Source organism: Leiobunum rupestre, chromosome 9 (assembly GCF_980474605.1).
Source record: "Leiobunum rupestre chromosome 9, qqLeiRupe1.1.hap1, whole genome shotgun sequence".
NCBI lineage: Eukaryota > Metazoa > Arthropoda > Arachnida > Opiliones > Sclerosomatidae > Leiobunum > Leiobunum rupestre.
The window spans coordinates 42,745,832-42,770,709 of record NC_143392.1 but is presented as its reverse complement, the minus strand read 5'-3'; the positions used below and the strand labels follow the sequence as shown (position 1 = coordinate 42,770,709).

Below are 24,878 nucleotides of genomic sequence, written 5' to 3'. Positions count from 1 at the left end.
TCGAGTCCTGCCGCGGACGAGCTTCATAACGATTACCCTAGATTGTTTAGCTTACATTTTTTATACAATATCTGATTACGTCACAACATCGTCCACGTGGCCTCATGGATAAGGCGTCTGACTTCGAATCAGAAGATTGCAGGTTCGAGTCCTGCCGCAGACGAGCTTCATAACGATAACCCTAGATTGTTTAGCTCACATTTTTTATACAATGTCTGATTACGTCGTAGCACCGTCCACGTTGCATAATGGATAAGGCGTCTGACTTCGATTCAGAAGATTGCAGGTACGAGTCCTGCAGCGGACGAGCTTCATAATGATTTCCCTAGAATGTTTAGCTTACATTTTTTATACAATGTCTGATTACGTCATAACACAGTCCACGTGGCCTATTGGATGAGGCGTCTGACTTCGAATCAGAAGATTGCAGGTTCGAGTCCTGCCGCGGACGAGCTTCATAACGATTACCCTAGATTGTTTAGCTTACATTTTTTATACAATGTCTGATTACGTCATAAGACAGTCCACGTGGCCTTATGGATAAGGCGTCTGATTTCGATTCAGAAGGTTGCAGGTTCGAGTCCTGCCGCGGACGAGCTTCATAATGATTTCCCTAGATTGTTTAGCTCACTTTTTTTATACAATGTCTGAATACGTCATAACACCGTCCACGTGGCCTAATGGATAAGACGTCTGACTTCGAATCAGAAGATTGCAGGTTCGAGTCCTGCCGCGGACGAGCTTCATAATGATTTCCCTAGATTGTTTAGCTTACATTTTTTATACAATGTCTGATTACGTCATAACATCGTCCACGTGGCCTAATGGATAAGGCGTCTGACTTCGAATCGGAAGATTGCAGGTTCGAGTCCTGCCGCGGACGAGCTTCATAAAGATTACCCTAGATTGTTACGCTTACATTTTTTATACAATGTCTGATTACGTCATTACACCGTCCACGTGGCCTAATTGATAAGGCGTCTGACTTCGAATCAGAAGATTGCAGGTTCGAGTCCTGCCGCGGACGAGCTTCATAATGATTTCCCTAGATTGTTTAGCTTACATTTTTTATACAATGTCTGATTACGTCATAACACCGTCCACGTGGCCTAATGGATATGGCGTCTGACTTCGAATCGGAAGATTGCAGGTTCGAGTCCTGCCGCGGACGAGCTTCATAACGATTACCCTAGATTGTTAAGCTTACATTTTTTATACAATGTCTGATTACGTGATAACACCGTCCACGTGGCCTAATGGATAAGGCGTCTGACTTCGAATCAGAAGATTGCAAGTTCGAGTCCTGCCGCGGACGAGCTTCATAATGATTTCCCTAGATTGTTTAGCTTACATTTTTTATACAATGTCTGATTACGTCATAACAAAGTCCACGTGGCCGAATGGATAAGGCGTCTGACTTCGAATCAGAAGATTGCAGGTTCGAGTCCTGCCGCAGGCGAGCTTCATAATGATTTCCCTAGACTGTTTAGCTCACTTTGTTTATACAATGTCTGATTACGTCATAACACCGTCCACGTGGCCTAATGGATAAGGCGTCTGACTTCGGATCAGAAGATTGCAGGTTCGAGTCCTGCCGCGGTAGAGCTTCATAACTATTACCCTAGATTGTTTAACTTACATTTTTTATACAATGTCTGATTACGTCATAACACAGTCCACGTGGCCTAATGGATAAGGCGTCTGACTTCGAATCAGAAAATTGCAGTTTCGAGTCCTGTCGATGACGAGCTTCATAATGATTTCCCTAGATTGTTTAGCTTACATTTTTTATACAATGTCTGATTACGTCATAACACCGCCACGTGGCCTAATGGATAAGGCGTCTGACTTCGAATCAGAAAATTGCAGTTTCGAGTCCTGTCGATGACGAGCTTCATAATGATTTCCCTAGATTGTTTAGCTTACATTTTTTATACAATGTCTGATTACGTCCTAACACCGCCACGTGGCCTAATGGATAAGGCGTCTGACTTCGAATCAGAAGATTGCAGGTTCGAGTCCTGCCGCGGACGAGCTTCATAACGATTACCCTAGATTGTTTAGCTTACATTTTTTATACAATATCTGATTACGTCACAACATCGTCCACGTGGCCTCATGGATAAGGCGTCTGACTTCGAATCAGAAGATTGCAGGTTCGAGTCCTGCCGCAGACGAGCTTCATAACGATAACCCTAGATTGTTTAGCTCACATTTTTTATACAATGTCTGATTACGTCGTAGCACCGTCCACGTTGCATAATGGATAAGGCGTCTGACTTCGATTCAGAAGATTGCAGGTACGAGTCCTGCAGCGGACGAGCTTCATAATGATTTCCCTAGAATGTTTAGCTTACATTTTTTATACAATGTCTGATTACGTCATAACACAGTCCACGTGGCCTATTGGATGAGGCGTCTGACTTCGAATCAGAAGATTGCAGGTTCGAGTCCTGCCGCGGACGAGCTTCATAACGATTACCCTAGATTGTTTAGCTTACATTTTTTATACAATGTCTGATTACGTCATAAGACAGTCCACGTGGCCTTATGGATAAGGCGTCTGATTTCGATTCAGAAGGTTGCAGGTTCGAGTCCTGCCGCGGACGAGCTTCATAATGATTTCCCTAGATTGTTTAGCTCACTTTTTTTATACAATGTCTGAATACGTCATAACACCGTCCACGTGGCCTAATGGATAAGACGTCTGACTTCGAATCAGAAGATTGCAGGTTCGAGTCCTGCCGCGGACGAGCTTCATAATGATTTCCCTAGATTGTTTAGCTTACATTTTTTATACAATGTCTGATTACGTCATAACATCGTCCACGTGGCCTAATGGATAAGGCGTCTGACTTCGAATCGGAAGATTGCAGGTTCGAGTCCTGCCGCGGACGAGCTTCATAAAGATTACCCTAGATTGTTACGCTTACATTTTTTATACAATGTCTGATTACGTCATTGCACCGTCCACGTGGCCTAATTGATAAGGCGTCTGACTTCGAATCAGAAGATTGCAGGTTCGAGTCCTGCCGCGGACGAGCTTCATAATGATTTCCCTAGATTGTTTAGCTTACATTTTTTATACAATGTCTGATTACGTCATAACACCGTCCACGTGGCCTAATGGATAAGACGTCTGACTTCGAATCGGAAGATTGCAGGTTCGAGTCCTGCCGCGGACGAGCTTCATAACGATTACCCTAGATTGTTAAGCTTACATTTTTTATACAATGTCTGATTACGTGATAACACCGTCCACGTGGCCTAATGGATAAGGCGTCTGACTTCGAATCAGAAGATTGCAAGTTCGAGTCCTGCCGCGGACGAGCTTCATAATGATTTCCCTAGATTGTTTAGCTTACATTTTTTATACAATGTCTGATTACGTCATAACAAAGTCCACGTGGCCGAATGGATAAGGCGTCTGACTTCGAATCAGAAGATTGCAGGTTCGAGTCCTGCCGCAGGCGAGCTTCATAATGATTTCCCTAGACTGTTTAGCTCACTTTGTTTATACAATGTCTGATTACGTCATAACACCGTCCACGTGGCCTAATGGATAAGGCGTCTGACTTCGAATCAGAAGATTGCAGTTTCGAGTCCTGCCGCGGATGAGCTTCATAAACGATTACCCTAGATTGTTTAGCTTACATTTTTTATACAATGTCTGATTACGTCATAACACCGTCCACGTGGCCTAATGGATAAGGCGTCTGACTTCGGATAAGAAGATTGCAGGTTCGAGTCCTGCCGCGGTAGAGCTTCATAACTATTACCCTAGATTGTTTAACTTACATTTTTTATACAATGTCTGATTACGTCATAACACAGTCCACGTGGCCTAATGGATAAGGCGTCTGACTTCGAATCAGAAGATTGCAGGTTCGAGTCCTGCCGCGGACGAGCTTCATAACGATCACCCTAGATTGTTTAGCTTACATTTTTTATACAATGTCTGATTACGTCATATCACCGTCCACGTGGCCTAATGGATAAGGCGTCTGACTTCGAATCAGAAGATTGCAGGTTCGAGTCCTGCCGCGGATTAGCTTCATAATGATTTCCCTAGATTGTTTAGCTTACATTTTTTATACAATGTCTGATTACGTCATAACACCGTCCACGTTGCATAATGTATAAGGCGTCTGACTTCGAATCAGAAGATTGCAGTTTCGAGTCCTGCCGCGGACGAGCTTCATAATGATTTCCCTAGATTGTTTAGCTCACTTTGTTTATACAATGTCTGAATACGTCATAACACCATCCACGTGGCCTAATGGATAAGGCGTCTGACTTCGAATCAGAAGATTGCAGGTTCGAGTCCTGCCGCGGACGAGCTTCATGACGATTACCCTACATTGTTTAGCTTACATTTTTTATACAAAGTCTGATTACGTCATAGCACCGTCCACGTTGCATAATGGATAAGGCGTCTGACTTCGAATCAGAAGATTGCAGGTTCGAGTCCTGCAGCGGACGAGCTTCATAATGATTTCCCTAGATTGTTTAACTTACATTTTTTATACAATGTCTGATTACGTCATAACACAGTCCACGGGGCCTAATGGATAAGGCGTCTGACTTCGAATCAGAAGATTGCAGGTTCGAGTCCTGCCGCGGACGAGCTTCATAATGATTTCCCTAGATCGTTTAGCTTACATTTTTTATACAATGTCTGATTACTGTACGTCGTAAGACAGTCCACGTGGCCTTATGGATAAGGCGTCTGACTTCGAATCAGAAGATTGCCGGTTCGAGTCCTGCCGCGGACGAGCTTGATAACGATTACCCTAGATTGTTTAGCTCACTTTTTTTTATACAATGTCTGAATACGTAATAACACCATCCACGTGGCCTAATGGATAAGGCGTCTGACTTCGAATCAGAAGATTGCAGGTTCGAGTCCTGCCGCGGACGAGCTTCATAATGATTTCCCTAGATCGTTTAGCTTACATTTTTTATACAATGTCTGATTACTGTACGTCGTAAGACAGTCCACGTGGCCTTATGGATAAGGCGTCTGACTACGAATCAGAAGATTGCAGGTTCGAGTCCTGCCGCGGACGAGCTTCATAATGATTTCCCTAGATTGTGTAGCTTACATTTTTTATACAATGTCTGATTACGTCATAACACCGTCCACGTAGCCTAATGGATAAGGCGTCTGACTTAGGATCAGAAGATTGCAGGTTCGAGTCCTGCCGCGGACGAGTTTCAAAACGATTACCCTAGATTGTTTAGCTTACATTTTTTATACAATGTCTGATTACGTCATAACACCGTCCACGTTGAATAATGCATAAGGCGTCTGACTTCGAATCAGAAGATTGCAGGTTCGAGTCCTGCCGCGGACGAGCTTCATAATGATTTCCCTAGATTGTTTAGCTTACATTTTTTATACAATGTCTGATTACGTCATAACACCGTCCACGTGGCCTAATGGATAAGGCGTCTGACTTCGAATCGGAAGATTGCAGGTTCGAGTCCTGCCGCGGACGAGCTTCATAACGATTACCCTAGATTGTTAAGCTTACATTTTTTATACAATGTCTGATTTCGTGATAACACCGTCCACGTGGCCTAATGGATAAGGCGTCTGACTTCGAATCAGAAGATTGCAAGTTCGAGTCCTGCCGCGGCCGAGCTTCATAATGATTTCCCTAGATTGTTTAGCTTACATTTTTTATACAATGTCTGATTACGTTGTAACAAAGTCCACGTGGCCGAATGGATAAGGCGTCTGACTTCGAATCAGAAGATTGCAGGATCGAGTCCTGCCGCGGACGAGCTTCATAATGATTTCCCTAGATTGTTTAGCTTACATTTTTTATACAATGTCTGATTACGTTGTAACAAAGTCCACGTGGCCGAATGGATAAGGCGTCTGACTTCGAATCAGAAGATTGCAGGATCGAGTCCTGCCGCGGACGAGCTTCATAATGATTTCCCTAGATTATTTAGCTTACATTTTTTATACAATGTCTGATTACGTCATAACACCGTCCACGTGGCCTAATGGATAAGGCGTCTGACTTCGAATCAGAAGATTGCAGGTTCGAGTCCTGCCGCGGACGAGCTTCATAACGATTACCCTAGATTGTTTAGCTTACATTTTTTATACAATGTCTGATTACGTCATAACACCGTCCACGTGGCCTAATGGATGAGGCGTCTGACTTCGAATCAGAAGATTGCAGGTTCGAGTCCTACCGCGGACGAGCTTCATAATGATTTCCCTAGATTGTTTAGCTTACACTTTTTATACAATGTCTGATTACGTCATAACAAAGTCCACGTGGCCGAATGGATAAGGCGTCTGACTTCGAATCAGAAGATTGCCGGTTCGAGTCCTGCCGCGGACGAGCTTCATAACGATTACCCTAGATTGTTTAGCTCACTTTTTTTTATACAATGTCTGAATACGTAATAACACAATCCACGTGGCCTAATGGATAAGGCGTCTGACTTCGAATCAGAAGATTGCAGGTTCGAGTCCTGCCGCGGACGAGCTTCATAACGATTACCCTAGATTGTTTAGCTAACATTTTTTGTACAATGTCTGATTACGTCATAACACCGTCCACGTGGCCTAATGGATGAGGCGTCTGACTTCGAATCAGAAGATTGCAGGTTCGAGTCCTGCCGCGGGCGAGCTTCATAATGATTTCCCTAGACTGTTTAGCTCACTTTGTTTATACAATGTCTGATTACGTCATAACACCGTCCACGTGGCCTAATGGATAAGGCGTCTGACTTCGAATCAGAAGATTGCAGTTTCGAGTCCTGCCGCGGATGAGCTTCATAAACGATTACCCTAGATTGTTTAGCTTACATTTTTTATACAATGTCTGATTACGTCATAACACCGTCCACGTGGCCTAATGGATAAGGCGTCTGACTTCGGATCAGAAGATTGCAGGTTCGAGTCCTGCCGCGGTAGAGCTTCATAGCTATTACCCTAGATTGTTTAACTTACATTTTTTATACAATGTCTGATTACGTCATAACACAGTCCACGTGGCCTAATGGATAAGGCGTCTGACTTCGAATCAGAAGATTGCAGGTTCGAGTCCTGCCGCGGACGAGCTTCATAACGATTACCCTAGATTGTTTAGCTTACATTTTTTATACAATGTCTGATTACGTCATAACACCGTCCACGTGGCCTAATGGATAAGGCGTCTGACTTCGAATCAGAAGATTGCAGGTTCGAGTCCTGCCGCGGATTAGCTTCATAATGATTTCCCTAGATTGTTTAGCTCACTTTGTTTATACAATGTCTGAATACGTCATAACACCATCCACGTGGCCTAATGGATAAGGCGTCTGACTTCGAATCAGAAGATTGCAGGTTCGAGTCCTGCCGCGGACGAGCTTCATGACGATTACCCTACATTGTTTAGCTTACATTTTTTATACAAAGTCTGATTACGTCATAGCACCGTCCACTTTGCATAATGGATAAGGCGTCTGACTTCGAATCAGAAGATTGCAGGTTCGAGTCCTGCAGCGGACGAGCTTCATAATGATTTCCCTAGATTGTTTAACTTACATTTTTTATACAATGTCTGATTACGTCATAACACAGTCCACGTGGCCTAATGGATAAGGCGTCTGACTTCGAATCAGAAGATTGCAGGTTCGAGTCCTGCCGCGGACGAGCTTCATAATGATTTCCCTAGATCGTTTAGCTTACATTTTTTATACAATGTCTGATTACTGTACGTCGTAAGACAGTCCACGTGGCCTTATGGATAAGGCGTCTGATTTCGAATCAGAAGATTGCGTGTTCGAGTCTCGACGCGGACGAGCTTGATAATGATTTCCCTAGATTGTTTAGCTCACTTTTTTTATACAATGTCTGAATACGTCATAACACCGTCCACGTGGCCTAATGGATAAGGCGTCTGACTACGAATCAGAAGATTGCAGGTTCGAGTCCTGCCGCGGACGAGCTTCATAATGATTTCCCTAGATTGTGTAGCTTACATTTTTTATACAATGTCTGATTACGTCATAACACCGTCCACGTGGCCTAATGGATAAGGCGTCTGACTTAGGATCAGAAGATTGCAGGTTCGAGTCCTGCCGCGGACGAGTTTCAAAACGATTACCCTAGATTGTTTAGCTTACATTTTTTATACAATGTCTGATTACGTCATAACACCGTCCACGTTGAATAATGCATAAGGCGTCTGACTTCGAATCAGAAGATTGCAGGTTCGAGTCCTGCCGCGGACGAGCTTCATAAAGATTTCCCTAGATTGTTTAGCTTACATTTTTTATACAATGTCTGATTACGTCATAACACCGTCCACGTGGCCTAATGGATAAGGCGTCTGACTTCGAATCGGAAGATTGCAGGTTCGAGTCCTGCCGCGGACGAGCTTCATAACGATTACCCTAGATTGTTAAGCTTACATTTTTTATACAATGTCTGATTTCGTGATAACACCGTCCACGTGGCCTAATGGATAAGGCGTCTGACTTCGAATCAGAAGATTGCAAGTTCGAGTCCTGCCGCGGACGAGCTTCATAATGATTTCCCTAGATTGTTTAGCTTACATTTTTTATACAATGTCTGATTACGTCCCAACAAAGTCCACGTGGCCGAATGGATAAGGCGTCTGACTTCGAATCAGAAGATTGCAGGATCGAGTCCTGCCGCGGACGAGCTTCATAATGATTTCCCTAGATTATTTAGCTTACATTTTTTATACAATGTCTAATTACGTCATAACACCGTCCACGTGGCCTAATGGATAAGGCGTCTGACTTCGAATCAGAAGATTGCAGGTTCGAGTCCTGCCGCGGACGAGCTTCATAACGATTACCCTAGATTGTTTAGCTTACATTTTTTATACAATGTCTGATTACGTCATAACACCGTCCACGTGGCCTAATGGATGAGGCGTCTGACTTCGAATCAGAAGATTGCAGGTTCGAGTCCTACCGCGGACGAGCTTCATAATGATTTCCCTAGATTGTTTAGCTTACACTTTTTATACAATGTCTGATTACGCCATAACAAAGTCCACGTGGCCGAATGGATAAGGCGTCTGACTTCGAATCAGAAGATTGCCGGTTCGAGTCCTGCCGCGGACGAGCTTCATAACGATTACCCTAGATTGTTTAGCTCACTTTTTTTTATACAATGTCTGAATACGTAATAACACCATCCACGTGGCCTAATGGATAAGGCGTCTGACTTCGAATCAGAAGATTGCAGGTTCGAGTCCTGCCGCGGACGAGCTTCATAACGATTACCCTAGATTGTTTAGCTTACATTTTTTGTACAATGTCTGATTACGTCATAACACCGTCCACGTGGCCTAATGGATGAGGCGTCTGACTTCGAATCAGAAGATTGCAGGTTCGAGTCCTGCCGCGGACGAGCTTCATAATGATTTCCCTAGATTGTTTAGCTTACATTTTTTATACAATGTCTGATTACGTCATAATACCGTCCACGTGGCCTAATGGATAAGGCGTCTGACTTCGAATCAGAAGATTGCAGGTTCGAGTCCTGCCGCGGACGAGCTTCATAATGATTTCCCTAGATTGTTTAGCTAACTTTGTTTATACAATGTCTGAATACGTGATAACACCATCCACGTGGCCCAATGGATAAGGCGTCTGACTTCGAATCAGAAGATTGCAGGTTCGAGTCCTGCCGCGGACGAGCTTCATAATGATTTCCCTAGATTGTTTAGCTCACTTTGTTTATACAATGTCTGATTACGTCATAACACAGTCCACGTGGCCTAATGGATAAGGCGTCTGACTTCGAATCAGAAGATTGCAGTTTCGAGTCCTGCAGCGGACGAGCTTCTTAAACGATTACCCTAGATTGTTTAGCTTACATTTTTTATACAATGTCTGATTACGTAATAACACCGTCCACGTGGCCTAATGGATAAGGCGTCTGACTTCGAATCAGAAGATTGCAGGTTCGAGTGCTGCCGCGGACGAGCGTCATAATGATTTCTCTAGATTGTTAAGCTTACATTTTTTATACAATGTCTGATTATGTCATAACACCGTTCACGTGGCCTAATGGATAAGGCATCTGACTTAGAATAGAAGATTGCAGGTTCGAGTCCTGCCGCGACGAGCCTCATAATGATTTCCCTAGATTGTTTAGCTTACATTTTTTATACAATGTCTGATTACGTAATAACACCGTCCACGTGGCCTAATGGATAAGGCGTCTGATTTCGAATCAGAAGATTGCATGTTCGAGTCCTGCCGCGGACGAGCTTCATAATGATTTCCCTAGATTGTTTAGCTCACTTTGTTTATACAATGTCTGACTACGTCATAACACCGTCCACGTGGCCTAATGGATAAGGCGTCTGACTTCGAATCAGAAGATTGCAGAATCGAGTCCTGCCGCGGACGAGCTTCATAACGATTACCCTAGATTGTTTAGCTTACATTTTTTATACAATGTCTGATTATGTCACAACACCGTCCACGTGGCCTAATGGATAAGGCGTCTGACTTCGAATCAGAAGATTGCAGGTTCGAGTCCTGCCGCGGACGAGCTTGATAATGATTTCCCTAGATTGTTTAGCTTACATTTTTTATACAATGTCTGATTACGTCATAACACCGTCTACGTGGCCTTATGGATAAGGCGTCTGACTTCGAATCAGAAGATTGCAGGTTCGAGTGCTGCCGCGGACGAGCTTCATAATGATTTCCCTAGATTGTTTAGCTTACATTTTTTATACAATGTCTGATTACGTCAATACACCGTCCACGTGGCCTAATGGATAAGGCGTCTGACTTCGAATCAGAAGATTGCAGGTTCGAGTCCTGCCGCGGACGAGCTTCATAACGATTACCCTAGATTGTTTAGCTTACATTTTTTAAACAATGTCTGATTACGTCATTACACCGTCCACGTGGCCTAATTGATAAGGCGTCTGACTTAGAATAGAAGATTGCAGGTTCGAGTCCTGCCGCGGACGAGCTTCATAACGATTACCCTAGATTGTTTAGCTTACATTTTTTATACAACGTCTGATTACGTCACAATACCGTCCACGTGGCCTAATGGATAAGGCGTCTGACTTCGAATCAGAAGATTGCAGGATCGAGTCCTGCCGCGGACGAGCTTCATAATGATTTCCCTAGATTATTTAGCTTACATTTTTTATACAATGTCTGATTACGTCATAACACCGTCCACGTGGCCTTATGGATAAGGCGTCTGATTTCGAATCAGAAGATTGCAGGTTCGAGTCCTGCCGCGGACGAGCTTCATAACGATTACCCTAGATTGTTTAGCTTACATTTTTTAAACAATGTCTGATTACGTCATTACACCGTCCACGTGGCCTAATGGATAAGGCGTCTGACTTCGAATCAGAAGATTGCAGGTTCGAGTCCTGCCGCGGACGAGCTTCATAATTATTTCCCTAGATTGTTTAGCTAACTTTGTTTATACAATGTCTGAATACGTGATAACACCATCCACGTGGCCTAATGGATAAGGCGTCTGACTTCGAATCAGAAGATTGCAGGTTCGAGTCCTGCCGCGGACGAGCTTCATAATGATTTCCCTAGATTGTTTAGCTTACATTTTTTATACAATGTCTGATTATGTAATAACACCGTCCACGTGACCTAATGGATAAGGCGTCTGACTTCGAATCAGAAGATTGCAGGTTCAAGTGCTGCCGCAGACGAGCGTCATAATGATTTCCCTAGATTGTTAAGCTTACATTTTTTATACAATGTCTGATTACGTCATAACACCGTCAACGTGGCCTAATGGATAAGGCATCTGACTTAGAATAGAAGATTGCAGGTTCGAGTCCTGCCGCGACGAGCCTCATAATGATTTCCCTAGATTGTTTAGCTTACATTTTTTATACAATGTCTGATTACGTAATAACACCGTCCACGTGGCCTAATGGATAAGGCGTCTGATTTCGAATCAGAAGATTGCATGTTCGAGTCCTGCCGCGGACGAGCTTCATAATGATTTCCCTAGATTGTTTAGCTCACTTTGTTTATACAATGTCTGACTACGTCATAACACCGTCCACGTGGCCTAATGGATAAGGCGTCTGACTTCGAATCAGAAGATTGCAGAATCGAGTCCTGCCGCGGACGAGCTTCATAACGATTACCCTAGATTGTTTAGTTTACATTTTTTATACAATGTCTGATTAGGTCATAACACCGTCCACGTGGCCTAATGGATAAGGCATCTGACTTCGAATCAGAAGATTGCAGGTTCGAGTCCTGCCGCGGACGAGCTTCATAATGATTTCCCTAGATTGTTTAGCTTACATTTTTTATACAATGTCTGATTACGTAATAACACCGTCCACGTGGCCTAATGGATAAGGCGTCTGACTTCGAATCAGAAGATTGCAGGTTCGAGTGCTGCCGCGGACGAGCTTCATAATGATTTCCCTAGATTGTTTAGCTTACATTTTTTATACAATGTCTGATTACGTCATAACAAAGTCCACGTGGCCGAATGGATAAGGCGTCTGACTTCGAATCAGAAGATTGCAGGTTCGAGTCCTGCCGCGGACGAGCTTCATAGTGATTTCCCTAGATTGTTTAGCTTACATTTGTTATACAATGTCTGATTACGTCATAACACCGTCCACGTGGCCTAATGGATAAGGCGTCTGACTTCGAATCAGATGATTGCAGGTTCGAGTCCTGCAGCGGACGAGCTTCATAACGATTACCCTAGATTGTTTAGCTTACATTTTTTAAACAATGTCTGATTACGTCATTACACCGTCCACGTGGCCTAATTGATAAGGCGTCTGACTTAGAATCAGAAGATTGCAGGTTAGAGTCCTGCCGCGGACGAGCTTCATAACGATTACCCTAGATTGTTTAGCTTACATTTTTTATACAATGTCTGATTACGTCATAATACCGTCCACGTGGCCTAATGGATTAGGCGTCTGACTTCGAATCAGAAGATTGCAGGTTCGAGTCCTGCCGCGGACGAGCTTCATAATGATTTCCCTAGATTGTTTAGCTAACTTTGTTTATACAATGTCTGAATACGTGATAACACCATCCACGTGGCCCAATGGATAAGGCGTCTGACTTCGAATCAGAAGATTGCAGGTTCGAGTCCTGCCGCGGACGAGCTTCATAATGATTTCCCTAGATTGTTTAGCTCACTTTGTTTATACAATGTCTGATTACGTCATAACACAGTCCACGTCGCCTAATGGATAAGGCGTCTGACGTCGAATCAGAAGGTTGCAGTTTCGAGTCCTGCAGCGGACGAGCTTCTTAAACGATTACCCTAGATTGTTTAGCTTACATTTTTTATACAATGTCTGATTACGTCATAACACCGTCCACGTGGCCTAATGGATAAGGCGTCTGACTTCGAATCCGAAGATTGCAGGTTCGAGTGCTGCCGCGGACGAGCTTCATAATGATTTCCCTAGATTGTTTAGCTTACATTTTTTATACAATGTCTGATTACGTCATAACACCGTCCACGTGGCCTAATGGATAAGGCGTCTGACTTCGAATCAGAAGATTGCATGTTCGAGTCCTGCCGCGGACGAGCTTCATAATGATTTCCCTAGATTGTTTAGCTCACTTTGTTTATACAATGTCTGACTACGTCATAACACCGTCCACGTGGCCTAATGGATAAGGCGTCTGACTTCGAATCAGAAGATTGCAGAATCGAGTCCTGCCGCGGACGAGCTTCATAACGATTACCCTAGATTGTTTAGTTTACATTTTTTATACAATGTCTGATTAGGTCATAACACCGTCCACGTGGCCTAATGGATAAGGCATCTGACTTCGAATCAGAAGATTGCAGGTTCGAGTCCTGCCGCGGACGAGCTTCATAATGATTTCCCTAGATTGTTTAGCTTACATTTTTTATACAATGTCTGATTACGTAATAACACCGTCCACGTGGCCTAATGGATAAGGCGTCTGACTTCGAATCAGAAGATTGCAGGTTCGAGTGCTGCCGCGGACGAGCTTCATAATGATTTCCCTAGATTGTTTAGCTTACATTTTTTATACAATGTCTGATTACGTCATAACAAAGTCCACGTGGCCGAATGGATAAGGCGTCTGACTTCGAATCAGAAGATTGCAGGTTCGAGTCCTGCCGCGGACGAGCTTCATAGTGATTTCCCTAGATTGTTTAGCTTACATTTGTTATACAATGTCTGATTACGTCATAACACCGTCCACGTGGCCTAATGGATAAGGCGTCTGACTTCGAATCAGATGATTGCAGGTTCGAGTCCTGCAGCGGACGAGCTTCATAACGATTACCCTAGATTGTTTAGCTTACATTTTTTAAACAATGTCTGATTACGTCATTACACCGTCCACGTGGCCTAATTGATAAGGCGTCTGACTTAGAATCAGAAGATTGCAGGTTAGAGTCCTGCCGCGGACGAGCTTCATAACGATTACCCTAGATTGTTTAGCTTACATTTTTTATACAATGTCTGATTACGTCATAATACCGTCCACGTGGCCTAATGGATTAGGCGTCTGACTTCGAATCAGAAGATTGCAGGTTCGAGTCCTGCCGCGGACGAGCTTCATAATGATTTCCCTAGATTGTTTAGCTAACTTTGTTTATACAATGTCTGAATACGTGATAACACCATCCACGTGGCCCAATGGATAAGGCGTCTGACTTCGAATCAGAAGATTGCAGGTTCGAGTCCTGCCGCGGACGAGCTTCATAATGATTTCCCTAGATTGTTTAGCTCACTTTGTTTATACAATGTCTGATTACGTCATAACACAGTCCACGTCGCCTAATGGATAAGGCGTCTGACGTCGAATCAGAAGGTTGCAGTTTCGAGTCCTGCAGCGGACGAGCTTCTTAAACGATTACCCTAGATTGTTTAGCTTACATTTTTTATACAATGTCTGATTACGTCATAACACCGTCCACGTGGCCTAATGGATAAGGCGTCTGACTTCGAATCCGAAGATTGCAGGTTCGAGTGCTGCCGCGGACGAGCTTCATAATGATTTCCCTAGATTGTTTAGCTTACATTTTTTATACAATGTCTGATTACGTCATAACACCGTCCACGTGGCCTAATGGATAAGGCGTCTGACTTCGAATCAGAAGATTGCAGGTTCGAGTCCTGCCGCGGACGAGCTTCATAACGATTACCCTAGATTGTTTAGCTTACATTTTTTAAACAATGTCTGATTACGTCATTACACCGTCCACGTGGCCTAATTGATAAGGCGTCTGACTTAGAATCAGAAGATTGCAGGTTAGAGTCCTGCCGCGGACGAGCTTCATAACGATTACCCTAGATTGTTTAGCTTACATTTTTTATACAATGTCTGATTACGTCATAATACCGTCCACGTGGCCTAATGGATAAGGCGTCTGACTTCGAATCAGAAGATTGCAGGTTCGAGTCCTGCCGCGGACGAGCTTCATAATGATTTCCCTAGATTGTTTAGCTAACTTTGTTTATACAATGTCTGAATACGTGATAACACCATCCACGTGGCCCAATGGATAAGGCGTCTGACTTCGAATCAGAAGATTGCAGGTTCGAGTCCTGCCACGGACGAGCTTCATAATGATTTCCCTAGATTGTTTAGCTCACTTTGTTTATACAATGTCTGATTACGTCATAACACAGTCCACGTGGCCTAATGGATAAGGCGTCTGACTTCGAATCAGAAGATTGCAGTTTCGAGTCCTGCAGCGGACGAGCTTCTTAAACGATTACCCTAGATTGTTTAGCTTACATTTTTTATACAATGTCTGATTACGTCATAACACCGTCCACGTGGCCTAATGGATAAGGCGTCTGACTTCGAATCCGAAGATTGCACGTTCGAGTGCTGCCGCGGACGAGCTTCATAATGATTTCCCTAGATTGTTTAGCTTACATTTTTTATACAATGTCTGATTACGTCATAACACCGTCCACGTGGCCTAATGGATAAGGCGTCTGACTTCGAATCCGAAGATTGCAGGTTCGAGTGCTGCCGCGGACGAGTTTCATAATGATTACCCTAGATTGTTTAGCTTACATTTTTTATACAATGTCTGATTACTTCATAACACCGTCCACGTTACATAATGGATAAGGCGTCTGACTCCGAATCAGAAGATTGCAGGTTCGAGTCCTGCCGCGTACGAGCTTCATAGTGATTTCCCTAGATTGTTTAGCTTACATTTTTTAAACAAAGTCTGAATCCGTGATAACACCGTCCACGTGGCCTAATGGATAAGGCGTCTGACTTCGAATCAGAAGATTGCAGGTTCGAGTCCTGCCGCGGACGAGCTTCATAATGATTTTCCTAGATTGTTTAGCTTACATTTTTTATACAATGTCTGATTACGTCATAACACAGTCCACGTGGCCGAATGGATAAGGCGTCTGATTTCGAATCAGAAGATTGCAGGTTCGAGTCCTGCCGCGACGAGCCTCATAATGATTTCCCTAGATTGTTTAGCTTACATTTTTTATACAATGTCTGATTACGTAATAACACCGTCCACGTGGCCTAATGGATAAGGCGTCTGATTACGAATCAGAAGATTGCATGTTCGAGTCCTGCCGCGGACGAGCTTCATAATGATTTCCCTAGATTGTTTAGCTCACTTTGTTTATACAATGTCTGAATACGTCATAACACCGTCCACGTGGCCTAATGGATAAGGCGTCTGACTTCGAATCCGAAGATTGCAGGTTCGAGTGCTGCCGCGGACGAGTTTCATAATGATTACCCTAGATTGTTTAGCTTACATTTTTTATACAATGTCTGATTACTTCATAACACCGTCCACGTGGCCTAATGGATAAGGCGTCTGACTTCGAATCCGAAGATTGCAGGTTCGAGTGCTGCCGCGGACGAGTTTCATAATGATTACCCTAGATTGTTTAGCTTACATTTTTTATACAATGTCTGATTACGTCATAACACCGTCCACGTGGCCTAATGGATAAGGCGTCTGACTTCGAATCCGAAGATTGCAGGTTCGAGTGCTGCCGCGGACGAGTTTCATAATGATTACCCTAGATTGTTTAGCTTACATTTTTTATACAATGTCTGATTACTTCATAACACCGTCCACGTTACATAATGGATAAGGCGTCTGACTTCGAATCAGAAGATTGCAGGTTCGAGTCCTGCCGCGTACGAGCTTCATAGTGATTTCCCTAGATTGTTTAGCTTACATTTTTTATACAATGTCTGATTACTTCATAACACCGTCCACGTGGCCTAATGGATAAGGCGTCTGACTTCGAATCAGAAGATTGCAGGTTCGAGTCCTGCCGCGGACGAGCTTCATAATGATTTTCCTAGATTGTTTAGCTTACATTTTTTATACAATGTCTGATTACGTCATAACACAGTCCACGTGGCCGAATGGATAAGGCGTCTGATTTCGAATCAGAAGATTGCAGGTTCGAGTCCTGCCGCGACGAGCCTCATAATGATTTCCCTAGATTGTTTAGCTTACATTTTTTATACAATGTCTGATTACGTAGTAACACCGTCCACGTGGCATAATGGATAAGGCGTCTGATTACGAATCAGAAGATTGCATGTTCGAGTCCTGCCGCGGACGAGCTTCATAATGATTTCCCTAGATTGTTTAGCTCACTTTGTTTATACAATGTCTGAATACGTCATAACACCGTCCACGTGAGTAGAGAATAACTAAATATGAACATGTAAATCCAAGATGGCCGCCAAGATGGCCGACAAAACAACCCCCCCACCCCCCAAAAATATTTTCAAAAATTAAAAAATTTTTGTCCTTGGAAAAATCGAAAAACATATTTTTGTTTTCAAATTTCACCTTGAAGATAATCTTTGACCTCGACGCCTGACACCTGTACACAACCACTAAGCCTCGGTCTATCAAATCAACAAGTTTGGTCACGATCGGACAAGGTCGAACCGAGATATCGGCGGTAATATGTAACCCCACCAAATACTTATGTTAATTTACTTTTGGTGTCATTTTTTCGTTTTTTTCGTTTTTTCGCCGTTTAAAATGCTAATTAGTTATTTGCGAGATGGGGAAACGAATTCGCGACCTTCGCTTTATACCCTTGGCGGTTTTGGCCCCACCCAAAATACTTTAAACAGCTAATAAACGTGTCTAAACTTGCAATAATAACTATTTCTATAAATAATAATTGTTTTTACATTTAAAAGTCAAAGGATATGTGTAAGCGTAAGACGTCTCAAAAATCGAGCTCTTTAAAGGTTAAAAAAATGAAGTTATTTATGGGGAAACCAGAAATTAAATGCAAATCGACTACCGAGAATCCTTGTTATTATAATGAGCCATGTCGCAAACACGCTTTTAATTTCTTTGATAATTTAAACTTTAATGTTAAATGCTGGATTTGTCAAGAACAATGTCTTGACAAGACAATTTTTAAACAACACTTAATGGATCACTTATCGAGTAGTTATAAAAATCAAATTCGTATTGATGTTTGCGATTGTCTTCATTCAAAGAAACCAGAATATACAACCAAAGAAGAAATATTAGACGATCAAATTATTGATTATTTAAACGAGTTTAACGTAAAACATCAAGAATGGTTAAACGAGTTTGTTAATGGTACTGGAACTCCAAAGAAAATTCAACGTAAAAAAAAGACAACTGGTATTAAGTCCGAAGAAACTTTAAATTCAACAATAAAATCAAATGTTGTATTTCCACCAGACTTTGTCATGCCATCTGATGAGCAGATGGAAGCAATTATTTTTTTTCAAGAATATTGTAAAAATAATCAAATTTTAACTCTTAATCAAGTTGAAACACCCATTGAGGTTTTGGAAAATCTTGAACAAACTTGTCAAATGATTGAAAATATGTAGAATAAAGATGATTTTCTAATATATTGTGATTATTTTTTTCCTACGTAAAAATAGATATTTTAACTCTTTCATGTTAAGGTTTAGCGTGGTAGATCGGTAGCGTTGCAGGACGTTATTCAAACAGTCTCAAGTTCAAATCACAATCCTTTCGATCTATCACGCTAAATCTTTTATTAGTATAAAACGAGATGTCGCCCAACTGAAACTGTCATTATAAAGATGTCAAGTTTCGTAGTATTTCTACCTTCGAACGCATCACCCGATATTTACCCGGAAAATACACCTTCTAGCTTTAAAGTTCAATTAGCAAAACCTTTAAATTTTAATAATGAAAAATGGTCTTGCGCATTAGCAGAAATAATTCTTCCTGAAACTTATTCGAATATAACAAATGAGTATTCGCATTTCCAAGTAGGGCACGTGTCAGATGTTATTTCACCCGAAGAAAATCAATGGGATTATATTAAAATTGAAATTCCACCAAAACGTTACGAGGGTGATCTAGATCGAAATAAGAATAATATTCCAACATCTCTTCAAAATAATATACTCAACGAGTTTGCTAAAACTATTGAGGCCAATCAATCACTTAAAGGAAAAATACATATGAATACGGTAAAAGTTGACGAAAACGAAGACAGTTCAAAATTAAAAATACAGTTACAAAAAGATGTGCAAGTAAAAATACCTCAAGCATCGCCCCTAGCATCTGTTCTGGAATTTCGAGAAAATGATTTTGTCGACAGTGATTATCTTTCTAATTATCCTCTCTCGAATCACGCTAAAACTATTTCCTTAACTTACGCAACAAATTTTATCGAAGTACGAATTAAAAAGGCGTTAGTTGTGAATAAATATCAACAAAAATATTTACCACGACAAATTCCCGTGGAAGAAATACAAGCACAACCCAGGAGAAAAAAACAGAAAATTAACAAGAAACCGAAACTAAAACCAGAAGTGAAACAAGAGGAAAAACCAAAACTTGAACCAAAAACAAATTTAGAAGAAAAGTCAAATTTTAAACTAGAAGAAAATATAAACAACATTTTACCAACAGAACCTTTAATTCTAAATATTAATGAAGACGTCAACCAACCAGAAGATTTAAATCCTTCCGAAGAAAATAATCTACCAAGTTCTCTCCCAATACCCATTAAGCCACCATCTCAGCCTGTTATTAAACAAATACAATGGAATAATTACGCGATTGTTTTTGAAGCGGTCAGATATGAGGGAGAAAGACAATATAATAATGAAATTCAACCGTTCACATTACACTTAATTATACGTGATTTATTAGAACGATGTAAACCAAGACAGTTTGACGGATTAAAAACAGCGATATCTTCCGATGATGAAGATAATTTATATTTTAATTTAGAAATACCGGTAGGAATGGAAATTAAATTTCAAAATCCATTAGCAGATCTTTTTAAAATTCCAACAGACACTTATTTTACGGGTATTCAAAAATTTGGCCCGCTAAATAATTTAAATAATATTACTTTTAATTCGCGTACTAATTTTATCGACATACGTATTGAGACAACAAAAATACCGCAATTTGAGCAGGAAGATTGGGCTTTCTATTCCGTATCAATCATACAACCTTTTTTATTTGAAGGTCAGAGAGATGATTTTGGAAATATTATCCCATTATCTTTGCATAGGCAATTAAAAAACGAGATTCAACAGGCGACTAACTTCCCCCCTTTAAATCGGTACGAAATTAGTTACGCAATAGAAGAAATAAATCGAGGTCATTACTTGAGAATTTCATTTCCTAGAGATCTACAAATTGCCTTCACTGGGAGATTAGCAAATATTTTTAATATAAACGCGCCAGAATTTCAAAATGGTGTAATTAGCAGTAAAAATCCTTTAAAAGTGTATGAGGAAAAATTTATGTCAGATGAAGAATCGGTTATAGATTTTAGGTACAATAAAAATATTCCAATCGAACACCCTAACTGGGAAAATGACAGTTATACGTTTGAACGAAACTATTACGAGGCTGATAAAGATTTAGGCGGGAATTTTATACCGTTATCTCTTCATTTCAAAATTTTGAATGAACTTCAAAAATATTTTGATTCGCATATCTCACTTAAGGCGGGTTTTTTTATTTTCAAAGAAAATGGAAATTATTATTTTCAAATTGAATTAATGAGTGGGTTGGAAATTAAAATATTCGGTCCTCTAGCAGACCTCTTACAAATTGAGTACAAAGTAGATTATATATCCTCAGTTTATAAAAGCAAAGCATTAGACCCTCTTCAAATTAGATTAGAAATAGATAATACGACTAATTTTATAATTTTTCGAAATGATTTAAACAGAGTTGAGAATAGTCGACGACAAAAACGTGATATTGATTTCCACAATTACGAACATGGTAAAAATAATAAACTAAATATTGTAGACAAATTCCATTGTCGAATTCCAACTGGTGTGTACCACACTATTGATGATATTTTATTAGCAATGAAACAATCATTGCCACATCAGAGTTGGGCTAAATTCGAGTTTAATTTTAATTCAGATTCGACAGTTTCAGTTAAAGGTTTGGGTGGAAACAGTTTTTTAACCTTTCCAATAGATAACCCCAAACTCGGGAGAATGTTAGGTTTTTCAAACAATCAAATTGAAAGGCCTCTTTTTAACGAAATAGGCATGTACCCCGCAGATCTCAACCACGGAATATCCGGAATTTATGTCTATACAAATATTATACAACCTATAATAACAGGACACACTAATACCCCCCTGCTGAGAATTATCAAATTAAACGAAAATAAAAATCGAGCACAGGTTGAAAGATTTCATTTTTTAGACCATTTTCCAGTTCTCTACGATCAAATACAGACTATAGAAATTTCTTTAAGGTCGGATTACGGTGAACTCCTGCCATATAAAACAGGCAAGACTATTATTAAATTAATATTTAAAAGACTGGATGCTTAGTCTAAAGTACACTTAAAACAAGCTCATCATGGAAAGATATTATCATCATTATGTTCAAACAGGACGCGGATATAACATCTTTCGAGGAAGTCAATATCAGACTGGTCGTGGATTTGGCGCAATTTTTAAAAGTTTAGCAAGATTCGTAACACCTCTTTTTCGACCCGTAGCTAAATCACTCGGTATTCAAGGGTTGGTTATGGGGAAGAGAATTATGGACGATGTTGCTGCAGGTCAAAATTTTAAGGAGTCGTTAAAAAAAATAGTAAAATTGCTGGAACAAATCTTTTAAATAGTCTCGGTGATACCATATAAAATACACAAAAAGGCTCTGGAGCTCGAAGAGTAAAGAAGCGCAAATCAAAATTACGCAATAAGCAAAGAAAACGCAAGAGAACAAAAACCGATTTTCTTGACTAAAGCATTATGCCTCAATTTGAATCTATGTGTTCGGAGTTGGAGCTTTTTAACGAACCCCTGATTAATGGTAATATTGAGGGGAATAAATTTGTAGACTATTTCCCTATAGCTCCCTTGTCTAATGCTACACAGATTGATTTTTCTATCCCCGGGGGAGATTATTATATTGACATGTCAAACTTGATGCTTAAAATTCGAATTCGGGTTAAAAAAGAACAAAACGGTGTTTTAATAGATATACCTGCAGCCGAAAAAAAAGTATCATTATGCAATCTTCCATTGCATTCTATTTTTAGCCAAATAGACGTGTTTATGAATGAGACTTTAGTACAATCTAGCAACAACTGCTACCCATATTTAGCATATTTAGCAACAGTTTTAAATTTTGATAAAGGCGCCAAACAATCTTACAAAACCGCCGAGGGCTATTACGAAGACGGGTTTTGCGACCCAACGCTAGCGTTTAACGATGTTCATAAAGATAAAAAAAATAATGGAATTTTAAAAAGAAGTAAAGATATTGCGGGATCGAAACTTTGTGAATATATGGGAAGACTTCATGTAGACTCTTGTAAAATAGACAAATTTCTTTTAAACAAAGTGAATTTAAGAATTCGACTCTTGAAAAATTCCGATGAATTTATAATTATATCACAAGAAGATGTTAATATCAAATATAGATTAATTATCGAAGACGCTGTTCTTACTGCTAAACATATTATCGTAAATCCAGATCTACAGCTGGCACATAATGCTATATTGCACAAACAGAGGGCTTTGTACGATCTAACACAAACTGTTGTTAAAACTCTGACAATTTCAGCAGGCGCGAGCGATTTCGTGAAGTCAAATATTTTTTTAGGTAAAATTCCAAATCGGGTAATAATCGGAATGGTAAACAATTCTGCTTACAACGGGTCTAGTCGAGAAAATCCCTTTCAATTTAACCATAATAATCTCTCGTTCTTACAACTTTCATTAGACGACCAGAATATACCAGAAACTGCTCTAACTCCAGATTTTAATAAAAACCTCTATACTCGGTCGTATTATTCACTATTCTCGGCAATGGATTTAATTGGAAATAACTCTGGTAATTGTATTGATTACGAAAATTATAAAAACGGTAATACATTATTCGCGTTTGATTTAACTTACGATTCCTCGGCAAACTCTAACAACCTCTCAATTCAACGAAATGGTAGTTTACGTATGGTAATGAAGTTTGCTTCCCCCTTAACTAATATTCAAAACATAATTATTATTGGAGAATACGAAAACCGATTTGTCATTAACCAAGAGCGTCAAGTTACGTATATTACGGAATAAAATCAATCAACGAGGGCAAAGATTGATTAGTTGTTTCGCGAAATCGTAGTGGTAAAGATGTCTCGAACTCACAGTCTCTCACCCAAACAAGAAGTAACGGTGCTAGGATATGTAAATCCATCCATCAAAATTTACCGACTAGACACTTGCGCCGAATTTGAACTGAATTTAGAAGCCTGGCAATCTCTATTCACATTCGAAAAGGAAATAACTGATTTTTTTGAAGACCAAGTTGCTAGTTTTCACACCTGGCTTCCGCTTGAAGGTTCAAAGATAAAAATCGACTGTTTCAAGGGACAAAAGGAAAAACTCGTCGATGTGCGTGCTTGTGCCAGAGGAAAAAACCATTTGTATCATCTTTTCTATTCTACAAATTATGGTTTTAATCTCAACCAAGCAGGGTGGAAAAGATTAAAACATTGTAAACATACAATTGATCAGGAGATTAATTTAATTTTGTCGGCAAAAAATATTATGCGTGACATAATTGTACATGAGCTTACGGATAAAATGTTTGAAATTACCGAAAATTGTGAGAATCCGCATTGTAAATCTTCGATTGCTCACGATGTCTCTTGTAAACTAGGATTTAGCACAAATTTTGAAGACCGAGTGGAAAATATGATATTAATAGCTATCCCCCAATTAAACTACGATCATATTGTTGTAAGATTCCAAAAGGAATTTGGACTTGATCCCTTAATAGTAGAAAGTCAATTATATTTTGATATTGTACAAAATGTTTCAAACTTAAAATGCGATTTAATTTATTAAAATAAAAACTTTTACTATAATCTGTTTTTATTATTTCTATTCACACATTTAAAGATGGTGTTGTCAAAAACAGACAAACAATTAAGTAAAGTTTATTACGATGTTGAAAACCCATACAGTTATTCTGACAGTGTTACTTTAAGAAAAAAATTTCCCAAAATTTCGAAAAAAGAAATTAAAAATTTTCTCAGTAAACAACCAACCTACACACAACACAGAGCTAGGAGGTTAAATTTTAAACGTAACAAATTATATGTAACGACGATTGATGAGACATTTATGGCCGATTTATTAGACCTCCCTATTTTACAAACTTTTAATAAAAAGTACCGCTATACGTTATTAGTTCAGGACATTCTAAGCAAATTCGCTTTCATTCTGCCAATTAAAAATAAAACCTCGAGCGAGATTGTGAAGGCCTTTAGAGAGATTTTCAAAAAACGGGTACCCCTTAATTTATGTACCGACGCAGGGACAGAATTTCGAAACGCCCCATTTCGCGCTCTCTTAAAACG

The 24,878-nt window shown here is 40.4% G+C and overlaps 64 non-coding genes across 64 annotated transcripts; all 64 read left to right on the top strand.

Annotated features, from left to right (window-relative positions):
* The first annotated feature begins 666 nt into the window (after positions 1 to 666).
* On the top strand, positions 667 to 739 carry TRNAR-UCG (transfer RNA arginine (anticodon UCG)). Its single transcript has one exon. It is a non-coding gene; the product is annotated as a tRNA-Arg (tRNA).
* A 71-nt stretch (positions 740 to 810) lies between these two features.
* Positions 811 to 883, top strand: TRNAR-UCG (transfer RNA arginine (anticodon UCG)). Its single transcript has one exon. It is a non-coding gene; the product is annotated as a tRNA-Arg (tRNA).
* Positions 884 to 954: 71 nt separating this feature from the next.
* Positions 955 to 1,027, top strand: TRNAR-UCG (transfer RNA arginine (anticodon UCG)). Its single transcript has one exon. It is a non-coding gene; the product is annotated as a tRNA-Arg (tRNA).
* A 71-nt stretch (positions 1,028 to 1,098) lies between these two features.
* TRNAR-UCG (transfer RNA arginine (anticodon UCG)) lies at positions 1,099 to 1,171 on the top strand. The gene has a single exon. It is a non-coding gene; the product is annotated as a tRNA-Arg (tRNA).
* A 71-nt stretch (positions 1,172 to 1,242) lies between these two features.
* TRNAR-UCG (transfer RNA arginine (anticodon UCG)) lies at positions 1,243 to 1,315 on the top strand. The gene has a single exon. It is a non-coding gene; the product is annotated as a tRNA-Arg (tRNA).
* A 71-nt stretch (positions 1,316 to 1,386) lies between these two features.
* TRNAR-UCG (transfer RNA arginine (anticodon UCG)) lies at positions 1,387 to 1,459 on the top strand. The gene has a single exon. It is a non-coding gene; the product is annotated as a tRNA-Arg (tRNA).
* A 1,221-nt stretch (positions 1,460 to 2,680) lies between these two features.
* On the top strand, positions 2,681 to 2,753 carry TRNAR-UCG (transfer RNA arginine (anticodon UCG)). The gene has a single exon. It is a non-coding gene; the product is annotated as a tRNA-Arg (tRNA).
* Positions 2,754 to 2,824: 71 nt separating this feature from the next.
* On the top strand, positions 2,825 to 2,897 carry TRNAR-UCG (transfer RNA arginine (anticodon UCG)). The gene has a single exon. It is a non-coding gene; the product is annotated as a tRNA-Arg (tRNA).
* Positions 2,898 to 2,968: 71 nt separating this feature from the next.
* On the top strand, positions 2,969 to 3,041 carry TRNAR-UCG (transfer RNA arginine (anticodon UCG)). Its single transcript has one exon. It is a non-coding gene; the product is annotated as a tRNA-Arg (tRNA).
* Positions 3,042 to 3,256: 215 nt separating this feature from the next.
* On the top strand, positions 3,257 to 3,329 carry TRNAR-UCG (transfer RNA arginine (anticodon UCG)). The gene has a single exon. It is a non-coding gene; the product is annotated as a tRNA-Arg (tRNA).
* Positions 3,330 to 3,400: 71 nt separating this feature from the next.
* On the top strand, positions 3,401 to 3,473 carry TRNAR-UCG (transfer RNA arginine (anticodon UCG)). Its single transcript has one exon. It is a non-coding gene; the product is annotated as a tRNA-Arg (tRNA).
* A 360-nt stretch (positions 3,474 to 3,833) lies between these two features.
* On the top strand, positions 3,834 to 3,906 carry TRNAR-UCG (transfer RNA arginine (anticodon UCG)). Its single transcript has one exon. It is a non-coding gene; the product is annotated as a tRNA-Arg (tRNA).
* Positions 3,907 to 3,977: 71 nt separating this feature from the next.
* On the top strand, positions 3,978 to 4,050 carry TRNAR-UCG (transfer RNA arginine (anticodon UCG)). Its single transcript has one exon. It is a non-coding gene; the product is annotated as a tRNA-Arg (tRNA).
* A 215-nt stretch (positions 4,051 to 4,265) lies between these two features.
* TRNAR-UCG (transfer RNA arginine (anticodon UCG)) lies at positions 4,266 to 4,338 on the top strand. The gene has a single exon. It is a non-coding gene; the product is annotated as a tRNA-Arg (tRNA).
* Positions 4,339 to 4,847: 509 nt separating this feature from the next.
* TRNAR-UCG (transfer RNA arginine (anticodon UCG)) lies at positions 4,848 to 4,920 on the top strand. The gene has a single exon. It is a non-coding gene; the product is annotated as a tRNA-Arg (tRNA).
* A 76-nt stretch (positions 4,921 to 4,996) lies between these two features.
* Positions 4,997 to 5,069, top strand: TRNAR-ACG (transfer RNA arginine (anticodon ACG)). The gene has a single exon. It is a non-coding gene; the product is annotated as a tRNA-Arg (tRNA).
* Positions 5,070 to 5,140: 71 nt separating this feature from the next.
* On the top strand, positions 5,141 to 5,213 carry TRNAL-UAG (transfer RNA leucine (anticodon UAG)). Its single transcript has one exon. It is a non-coding gene; the product is annotated as a tRNA-Leu (tRNA).
* A 215-nt stretch (positions 5,214 to 5,428) lies between these two features.
* TRNAR-UCG (transfer RNA arginine (anticodon UCG)) lies at positions 5,429 to 5,501 on the top strand. Its single transcript has one exon. It is a non-coding gene; the product is annotated as a tRNA-Arg (tRNA).
* Positions 5,502 to 5,716: 215 nt separating this feature from the next.
* On the top strand, positions 5,717 to 5,789 carry TRNAR-UCG (transfer RNA arginine (anticodon UCG)). The gene has a single exon. It is a non-coding gene; the product is annotated as a tRNA-Arg (tRNA).
* Positions 5,790 to 5,860: 71 nt separating this feature from the next.
* Positions 5,861 to 5,933, top strand: TRNAR-UCG (transfer RNA arginine (anticodon UCG)). Its single transcript has one exon. It is a non-coding gene; the product is annotated as a tRNA-Arg (tRNA).
* Positions 5,934 to 6,004: 71 nt separating this feature from the next.
* On the top strand, positions 6,005 to 6,077 carry TRNAR-UCG (transfer RNA arginine (anticodon UCG)). Its single transcript has one exon. It is a non-coding gene; the product is annotated as a tRNA-Arg (tRNA).
* A 215-nt stretch (positions 6,078 to 6,292) lies between these two features.
* Positions 6,293 to 6,365, top strand: TRNAR-UCG (transfer RNA arginine (anticodon UCG)). Its single transcript has one exon. It is a non-coding gene; the product is annotated as a tRNA-Arg (tRNA).
* Positions 6,366 to 6,437: 72 nt separating this feature from the next.
* TRNAR-UCG (transfer RNA arginine (anticodon UCG)) lies at positions 6,438 to 6,510 on the top strand. The gene has a single exon. It is a non-coding gene; the product is annotated as a tRNA-Arg (tRNA).
* Positions 6,511 to 7,014: 504 nt separating this feature from the next.
* Positions 7,015 to 7,087, top strand: TRNAR-UCG (transfer RNA arginine (anticodon UCG)). The gene has a single exon. It is a non-coding gene; the product is annotated as a tRNA-Arg (tRNA).
* A 71-nt stretch (positions 7,088 to 7,158) lies between these two features.
* TRNAR-UCG (transfer RNA arginine (anticodon UCG)) lies at positions 7,159 to 7,231 on the top strand. Its single transcript has one exon. It is a non-coding gene; the product is annotated as a tRNA-Arg (tRNA).
* A 71-nt stretch (positions 7,232 to 7,302) lies between these two features.
* Positions 7,303 to 7,375, top strand: TRNAR-UCG (transfer RNA arginine (anticodon UCG)). Its single transcript has one exon. It is a non-coding gene; the product is annotated as a tRNA-Arg (tRNA).
* A 215-nt stretch (positions 7,376 to 7,590) lies between these two features.
* Positions 7,591 to 7,663, top strand: TRNAR-UCG (transfer RNA arginine (anticodon UCG)). Its single transcript has one exon. It is a non-coding gene; the product is annotated as a tRNA-Arg (tRNA).
* A 220-nt stretch (positions 7,664 to 7,883) lies between these two features.
* On the top strand, positions 7,884 to 7,956 carry TRNAR-ACG (transfer RNA arginine (anticodon ACG)). Its single transcript has one exon. It is a non-coding gene; the product is annotated as a tRNA-Arg (tRNA).
* A 71-nt stretch (positions 7,957 to 8,027) lies between these two features.
* Positions 8,028 to 8,100, top strand: TRNAL-UAG (transfer RNA leucine (anticodon UAG)). Its single transcript has one exon. It is a non-coding gene; the product is annotated as a tRNA-Leu (tRNA).
* Positions 8,101 to 8,315: 215 nt separating this feature from the next.
* On the top strand, positions 8,316 to 8,388 carry TRNAR-UCG (transfer RNA arginine (anticodon UCG)). The gene has a single exon. It is a non-coding gene; the product is annotated as a tRNA-Arg (tRNA).
* Positions 8,389 to 8,459: 71 nt separating this feature from the next.
* TRNAR-UCG (transfer RNA arginine (anticodon UCG)) lies at positions 8,460 to 8,532 on the top strand. The gene has a single exon. It is a non-coding gene; the product is annotated as a tRNA-Arg (tRNA).
* Positions 8,533 to 8,603: 71 nt separating this feature from the next.
* TRNAR-UCG (transfer RNA arginine (anticodon UCG)) lies at positions 8,604 to 8,676 on the top strand. Its single transcript has one exon. It is a non-coding gene; the product is annotated as a tRNA-Arg (tRNA).
* Positions 8,677 to 8,747: 71 nt separating this feature from the next.
* Positions 8,748 to 8,820, top strand: TRNAR-UCG (transfer RNA arginine (anticodon UCG)). Its single transcript has one exon. It is a non-coding gene; the product is annotated as a tRNA-Arg (tRNA).
* A 215-nt stretch (positions 8,821 to 9,035) lies between these two features.
* Positions 9,036 to 9,108, top strand: TRNAR-UCG (transfer RNA arginine (anticodon UCG)). Its single transcript has one exon. It is a non-coding gene; the product is annotated as a tRNA-Arg (tRNA).
* Positions 9,109 to 9,180: 72 nt separating this feature from the next.
* On the top strand, positions 9,181 to 9,253 carry TRNAR-UCG (transfer RNA arginine (anticodon UCG)). The gene has a single exon. It is a non-coding gene; the product is annotated as a tRNA-Arg (tRNA).
* A 71-nt stretch (positions 9,254 to 9,324) lies between these two features.
* Positions 9,325 to 9,397, top strand: TRNAR-UCG (transfer RNA arginine (anticodon UCG)). The gene has a single exon. It is a non-coding gene; the product is annotated as a tRNA-Arg (tRNA).
* Positions 9,398 to 9,468: 71 nt separating this feature from the next.
* TRNAR-UCG (transfer RNA arginine (anticodon UCG)) lies at positions 9,469 to 9,541 on the top strand. Its single transcript has one exon. It is a non-coding gene; the product is annotated as a tRNA-Arg (tRNA).
* A 71-nt stretch (positions 9,542 to 9,612) lies between these two features.
* On the top strand, positions 9,613 to 9,685 carry TRNAR-UCG (transfer RNA arginine (anticodon UCG)). Its single transcript has one exon. It is a non-coding gene; the product is annotated as a tRNA-Arg (tRNA).
* Positions 9,686 to 9,901: 216 nt separating this feature from the next.
* On the top strand, positions 9,902 to 9,974 carry TRNAR-UCG (transfer RNA arginine (anticodon UCG)). Its single transcript has one exon. It is a non-coding gene; the product is annotated as a tRNA-Arg (tRNA).
* Positions 9,975 to 10,475: 501 nt separating this feature from the next.
* On the top strand, positions 10,476 to 10,548 carry TRNAR-UCG (transfer RNA arginine (anticodon UCG)). The gene has a single exon. It is a non-coding gene; the product is annotated as a tRNA-Arg (tRNA).
* A 215-nt stretch (positions 10,549 to 10,763) lies between these two features.
* TRNAR-UCG (transfer RNA arginine (anticodon UCG)) lies at positions 10,764 to 10,836 on the top strand. Its single transcript has one exon. It is a non-coding gene; the product is annotated as a tRNA-Arg (tRNA).
* Positions 10,837 to 11,050: 214 nt separating this feature from the next.
* Positions 11,051 to 11,123, top strand: TRNAR-UCG (transfer RNA arginine (anticodon UCG)). Its single transcript has one exon. It is a non-coding gene; the product is annotated as a tRNA-Arg (tRNA).
* A 215-nt stretch (positions 11,124 to 11,338) lies between these two features.
* On the top strand, positions 11,339 to 11,411 carry TRNAR-UCG (transfer RNA arginine (anticodon UCG)). The gene has a single exon. It is a non-coding gene; the product is annotated as a tRNA-Arg (tRNA).
* Positions 11,412 to 11,482: 71 nt separating this feature from the next.
* TRNAR-UCG (transfer RNA arginine (anticodon UCG)) lies at positions 11,483 to 11,555 on the top strand. Its single transcript has one exon. It is a non-coding gene; the product is annotated as a tRNA-Arg (tRNA).
* A 645-nt stretch (positions 11,556 to 12,200) lies between these two features.
* On the top strand, positions 12,201 to 12,273 carry TRNAR-UCG (transfer RNA arginine (anticodon UCG)). Its single transcript has one exon. It is a non-coding gene; the product is annotated as a tRNA-Arg (tRNA).
* A 71-nt stretch (positions 12,274 to 12,344) lies between these two features.
* TRNAR-UCG (transfer RNA arginine (anticodon UCG)) lies at positions 12,345 to 12,417 on the top strand. The gene has a single exon. It is a non-coding gene; the product is annotated as a tRNA-Arg (tRNA).
* A 71-nt stretch (positions 12,418 to 12,488) lies between these two features.
* On the top strand, positions 12,489 to 12,561 carry TRNAR-UCG (transfer RNA arginine (anticodon UCG)). Its single transcript has one exon. It is a non-coding gene; the product is annotated as a tRNA-Arg (tRNA).
* A 71-nt stretch (positions 12,562 to 12,632) lies between these two features.
* On the top strand, positions 12,633 to 12,705 carry TRNAR-UCG (transfer RNA arginine (anticodon UCG)). The gene has a single exon. It is a non-coding gene; the product is annotated as a tRNA-Arg (tRNA).
* A 71-nt stretch (positions 12,706 to 12,776) lies between these two features.
* On the top strand, positions 12,777 to 12,849 carry TRNAL-UAG (transfer RNA leucine (anticodon UAG)). The gene has a single exon. It is a non-coding gene; the product is annotated as a tRNA-Leu (tRNA).
* A 71-nt stretch (positions 12,850 to 12,920) lies between these two features.
* TRNAR-UCG (transfer RNA arginine (anticodon UCG)) lies at positions 12,921 to 12,993 on the top strand. The gene has a single exon. It is a non-coding gene; the product is annotated as a tRNA-Arg (tRNA).
* Positions 12,994 to 13,064: 71 nt separating this feature from the next.
* Positions 13,065 to 13,137, top strand: TRNAR-UCG (transfer RNA arginine (anticodon UCG)). The gene has a single exon. It is a non-coding gene; the product is annotated as a tRNA-Arg (tRNA).
* A 648-nt stretch (positions 13,138 to 13,785) lies between these two features.
* TRNAR-UCG (transfer RNA arginine (anticodon UCG)) lies at positions 13,786 to 13,858 on the top strand. Its single transcript has one exon. It is a non-coding gene; the product is annotated as a tRNA-Arg (tRNA).
* Positions 13,859 to 13,929: 71 nt separating this feature from the next.
* Positions 13,930 to 14,002, top strand: TRNAR-UCG (transfer RNA arginine (anticodon UCG)). The gene has a single exon. It is a non-coding gene; the product is annotated as a tRNA-Arg (tRNA).
* Positions 14,003 to 14,073: 71 nt separating this feature from the next.
* TRNAR-UCG (transfer RNA arginine (anticodon UCG)) lies at positions 14,074 to 14,146 on the top strand. Its single transcript has one exon. It is a non-coding gene; the product is annotated as a tRNA-Arg (tRNA).
* Positions 14,147 to 14,217: 71 nt separating this feature from the next.
* Positions 14,218 to 14,290, top strand: TRNAR-UCG (transfer RNA arginine (anticodon UCG)). Its single transcript has one exon. It is a non-coding gene; the product is annotated as a tRNA-Arg (tRNA).
* A 71-nt stretch (positions 14,291 to 14,361) lies between these two features.
* Positions 14,362 to 14,434, top strand: TRNAL-UAG (transfer RNA leucine (anticodon UAG)). Its single transcript has one exon. It is a non-coding gene; the product is annotated as a tRNA-Leu (tRNA).
* Positions 14,435 to 14,505: 71 nt separating this feature from the next.
* Positions 14,506 to 14,578, top strand: TRNAR-UCG (transfer RNA arginine (anticodon UCG)). Its single transcript has one exon. It is a non-coding gene; the product is annotated as a tRNA-Arg (tRNA).
* Positions 14,579 to 14,649: 71 nt separating this feature from the next.
* On the top strand, positions 14,650 to 14,722 carry TRNAR-UCG (transfer RNA arginine (anticodon UCG)). Its single transcript has one exon. It is a non-coding gene; the product is annotated as a tRNA-Arg (tRNA).
* Positions 14,723 to 15,082: 360 nt separating this feature from the next.
* Positions 15,083 to 15,155, top strand: TRNAR-UCG (transfer RNA arginine (anticodon UCG)). Its single transcript has one exon. It is a non-coding gene; the product is annotated as a tRNA-Arg (tRNA).
* Positions 15,156 to 15,226: 71 nt separating this feature from the next.
* TRNAL-UAG (transfer RNA leucine (anticodon UAG)) lies at positions 15,227 to 15,299 on the top strand. The gene has a single exon. It is a non-coding gene; the product is annotated as a tRNA-Leu (tRNA).
* Positions 15,300 to 15,370: 71 nt separating this feature from the next.
* TRNAR-UCG (transfer RNA arginine (anticodon UCG)) lies at positions 15,371 to 15,443 on the top strand. Its single transcript has one exon. It is a non-coding gene; the product is annotated as a tRNA-Arg (tRNA).
* Positions 15,444 to 16,235: 792 nt separating this feature from the next.
* Positions 16,236 to 16,308, top strand: TRNAR-UCG (transfer RNA arginine (anticodon UCG)). The gene has a single exon. It is a non-coding gene; the product is annotated as a tRNA-Arg (tRNA).
* A 214-nt stretch (positions 16,309 to 16,522) lies between these two features.
* TRNAR-ACG (transfer RNA arginine (anticodon ACG)) lies at positions 16,523 to 16,595 on the top strand. The gene has a single exon. It is a non-coding gene; the product is annotated as a tRNA-Arg (tRNA).
* A 647-nt stretch (positions 16,596 to 17,242) lies between these two features.
* TRNAR-UCG (transfer RNA arginine (anticodon UCG)) lies at positions 17,243 to 17,315 on the top strand. Its single transcript has one exon. It is a non-coding gene; the product is annotated as a tRNA-Arg (tRNA).
* Positions 17,316 to 24,878: the final 7,563 nt, after the last annotated feature.